We start from the raw sequence: 4,561 nt of genomic DNA on the forward strand, positions 1-4,561 counted from the left end.
ATAAAAATAGTAATAATGATAATGGTATTTGTTAAGCAGTTACTACGTGCCAGGCAGGGAGCGTAGGGAGCCTCTGACTTTTAGAAAATGATCCAAACCGCAGAGTTAAGTATGGACTGGAGAGAGGAGAGGCTGGATTCATTCATTCAATCGTATTTATTGAGCACTTACTGTGTGCAGAGCACTGTACTAAGCACTTGGGAAGTACAAGTTGGCAACATAAAAGGAAGCCATCCAATTCAGGGAGGTCTGTGAGGAAGTTGATGTGGTAGTTAAGGTGGGATATACTGTGTGCTTGGACTTTGTTAATATGTTTGGTTTTATTCTCTGTCTCCCCCTTCTAGACTGTGAGCCCACTGTTGGGTAGGGACTGTCTCTATATGTTGCCAACTTGGACTTCCCAAGTGCTTAGTACAGTGCTCTGCACACAGTAAGCGCTCAATAAATATGATTGATTGATTGACCAGTGTGGTAGGGAAGGGGGGACGCTGCAGATCTTGTGAAGGATTTCCTTTGGGAGGTATAGCCAGGTAAGTGATTTATGGATTCTACTGCATTTCTTGGGGAGGTCACAGCTGGATCTTCTTGAAGTTAAGTGTAGCTCTTGAGGAGGGCCTCGGGCTAAGAGAGGAGTGAGAGAAGCCTGCTGAACACGTCACCATAATAATAATAATGATGGCATTTATTGAATGCTTACTATGTGCAAAGCACTGTTCTGAGCACTGGGGAGGTTACGAGGTGATCAGGTTGTCCTGATCAGGTTGTCCCACGGGGGGGGGGGGGGGGGCTCACAGTCTTAATCCCCATTTTACAGATGAGGTAACTGAGGCACAGAGAAGTTAAGTGACTTGCCCAGAGTCACACAGCTGACAATTGGCGGAGCTGGGATTTGAACCCATGACCTCTGACTCCAAAGCCCGGGCTCTTTCCACTGAACCACGCTGCTTCTCAATGCAACATGCCCCTACTGCAGATGACTCGGTAGTCACAACCTGCCTCAGTGCCCTCGTCTGTCATCATCATCATCATCAATCGTATTTATTGAGCGCTTACTGTGTGCAGAGCACTGTACTAAGCTCTTGGGAAGTACAAGTTGGCAACATATAGAGACAGTCCCTACCCAACAGTGGGCTCACAGTTTAAAAGGGGAGACAGAGAACAAAACCAAACATACTAACAAAATAAAATAAATAGAATAGATATGTACAAGCAAAATAAATAAATAAATAAATAGAGTAACAAATATGTACAAATATATATACATATATACAGGTGCTGTGGGGAAGGGAAGGAGGTAAGATGGGGGGGGATGGAGAGGGGGACGAGGGGGAGAGGAAGGAATGGGCTCAGTCTGGGAAGGCCTCCTGGAGTAGGTGAGCTCTCAGTAGGGCCTTGAAGGGAGGAAGAGAGCTAGCTTGGTGGATGGGCAGAGGGAGGGCATTCCAGGCCCGGGGGATGACGTGGGCCGGGGGTCGATGGCGGGACAGGCGAGAACGAGGTACGGTGAGGAGATTAGCAGCAGAGGAGCGGAGGGTGCGGGGTGGGCTGTAGAAGGAGAGAAGGGAGGTGAGGTAGGAGGGGGCGAGGTGATGGACAGCCTTGAAGCCCAGGGTGAGGAGTTTCTGCCTGATGCGCAGATTGATTGGTAGCCACTGGAGATTTTTGAGGAGGGGAGTAACATGCCCAGAGCGTTTCTGGACAAAGACAATCCGGGCAGCAGCATGAAGTCTGGATTGAAGTGGGGAGAGACACGAGGATGGGAGATCAGAGAGAAGGCTGATACAGTAGTCCAGACGGGATAGGATGAGAGCTTGAATGAGAAGGGTAGTGGTGTGGATGGAGAGGAAAGGGCGGATCTTGGCAATGTTGTGGAGCTGAGACCGGCAGGTTTTGGTGACGGCTTGGATGTGAGGGGTGAACGAGAGAGCGGAGTCGAGGATGACACCAAGGTTGCGGGGTTGTGAGATGGGAAGGATGGTAGTGCTGTCAACAGAGATGGGAAAGTCAGGGAGAGGGCAGGGTTTGGGAGGGAAGACAAGGAGTGTCTTAATCAAATGGGGATTAAGAGTGTGAGCCCCACATGGGACTGGGACTGTGTCCGACCTGATTAACTTGTATCTACCGCAGCGCTTAGAACAGCACTCTGCACAAAGTAAGCACTTAACAAGTCTTGTCTTACGCTGTCAAGTAGTCTCGGACCCAGAGCGACGCCAGGGATGCATCTCTTCCAGGATGCCCCACTTCCATCTGCAATCATTCCGGTAGCGTATCCATAGAGTTTTTCTTGGTAAAAATACGGAAGTGGTTTACCATTGCCTCCGTCCATGCAGTAGACTTGAGTTTCCACCCTCGATTCTCTCCTATGCCCAGCACAGGCGAGTTTTGACTTGTAGCACATCGCCTCCCACTCGCTAGCCACCGGCCAAGCTAGGAATGGAGTGGGTAGGCCTCTGCTTGACTCTCCCTCCCGTAGTCGAGACTGGTAGAGGACTGGAAACTCTCCAGGTGCGACCCTGAGAGGGCTTAACAAGTGCCGTAATTATTAGGATTGTAATTACCATCTGCAGATGATGCCGGCCTTAATACTACCCATCGCTTCTGGTCGTGGAAAGAAGGAGGGCAGAAGAGGAAAGAAGGAGGGGAGGAGTCTGCAACAGGTAGCCTCCCTGGCACCCTTTGCTGAGAAGAACAGGATGACGCAGACCCACCCTATCCCCCCCAGGAAGCCACAGACCCATTCCCCTGTTTTGGGGACTCTAGGGGAATTTGGGGCCATGTGGATCAGCCTGGATTGGGTCAGATCCGTGGTACTCTGACTGCCCAACCAGTACTTTTAGGAGCAGGGAATCCTTGCCTCATTCCGCCTAGGGAGGGAATTCCCACCCTGCCTGGAGGCTCCCACAGGATTGGCTGCTTTTTGGAGACACGAGGGAGGGAGGGAAGCAGAAACTGGAGTAGGAGCAGTTTTTCACCACAGTAAGCCCCCCCTTGCCACCCATCCGCCAACCCTGCACTTGACCTCCCTGCTGCTCCCAAATTTGCCAACCCCTTGGCTAGTTTGCCAACCTCATAATTGGATGGCTTCCTCTCCCAGGAACTTCTAAGTTTCTTTCCTTGTTTCCAGGAGTGAGCTAACTAGAATGACAGTTGCAGCTGCAAATGTAATAATAATGTACTTCCCAAGCGCTTAGTACAGTGCTCTGCACACAGGAAGCACTCAATAAATACGATTGAATAATAATAATAATGGTGTTTAGCCTTTACGATGTGCCAAACACTATGGCATATATGGAATAATTAAATTGGACACAGTCCCTGTCCCACATGGGGCTCCCATCTAAGAAGGAGGGGGAACGGGTGTTGTATGCTGTGTGACCTTGGGCAAGTCACTTCACTTCTCTGTGCCTCAGTTACCTCATCTGTAAAATGGGGATTAAGACTGCGAGCCCCACGTGGGACAACCTGATGACCTTGCATCTACCCCAGTGTTTAGAACAGTGCTTGGCACATAGTAAGTGCTTAACAAATACCATTATTATTATTATTTTATAGATGAGGAAACTGAGGCTCAGTGAACCTTAGTAACTTTCCCAAGGTTAGAACACAGATTTTCTGACCGCCAAGCCTGTGCTCTTTCCATTAGGCACACCGCTTTTCATTTTGCCTCAATTTTCCCTGCCTCAGTAAAGACTTCTAAAAAGTAAAAAAAAATCCCAACGTATTTTAGCTCTGAGGCATTATGGAAAAAGTCAGTTTTATTCAGAGGACCCCAAGTTAAAATGCAAAGAACTTCCTGTCTTAACCTTCAGCGCCAAATGGAGCCGGAATGCATTACTCATGTTCTGCAGGAACTGATATGGTAAGTGACATCTGGAGTGAAACCAGTTAAATGACAAGTTTGTGTCAGTTCCTTTTTCTTGGGCCCGCATCGCCCTATTAATAAACTATAATCAGGTGTTGGTTCTCAGAGAATTCACTGCCTCTGAAAGACAGCAATTTATTTATTTCTTAAGACTGGCAGGGGACGATATTATGAGCCTGATAAGATGTGAACAATAAAGAAAGAAATTTGAGTCGGGTCTCCACTACAGGGTACTATTATTTAGTTCAGCAAAGAAACAGCAGGCAGAGGAATCGGCACGTTGCTTTGCCATGGGGAAAAGAAAGGTAGAGAGAGAAGGGGAGAGGTAGAGAGTGAGAGAGGGGGGAACGGTGGAGAGGAGAGAGAGAACTGCATTTAGCTTTAATTCTATTTGTTCTGACGACTTGACACCTGTCCGCATGTTTTGTTTTGTTGTCTGTCTCCCCCTTCTAGACTGTGAGCCCGTTGTTGGGTAGGGACCGTCACTATATGTTGCCAACTTGTACTTCCCAAGCGCTTAGTACAGTGCTCTGCACACAGTAAGCACTCAATAAATACGATTGAATGAATGAATGAATGAATGGAGGAAAAGAACTGGAGAGAGAAGAGGAAAGAGAGGGGGAGAGGGAGAAATAAGGAGAGAAAGGTGAGAATCGGGGGAGGGAGAATTAGTCTTATCCATCCTTTAACAAAGCCCGA

General features: G+C 48.3%; 1 non-coding gene across 1 annotated transcript; it reads right to left on the minus strand.

Moving 5' to 3' along the window:
* Nucleotides 1–2,385: 2,385 nt before the first annotated feature.
* Nucleotides 2,386–2,523, minus strand: LOC119948974. Its single transcript, XR_005457073.1, has one exon. It is a non-coding gene; the product is annotated as a small nucleolar RNA SNORA7 (small nucleolar RNA).
* Nucleotides 2,524–4,561: the final 2,038 nt, after the last annotated feature.

This window comes from Tachyglossus aculeatus, chromosome X3, assembly GCF_015852505.1.
Source record: "Tachyglossus aculeatus isolate mTacAcu1 chromosome X3, mTacAcu1.pri, whole genome shotgun sequence".
Lineage (NCBI taxonomy): Eukaryota > Metazoa > Chordata > Mammalia > Monotremata > Tachyglossidae > Tachyglossus > Tachyglossus aculeatus.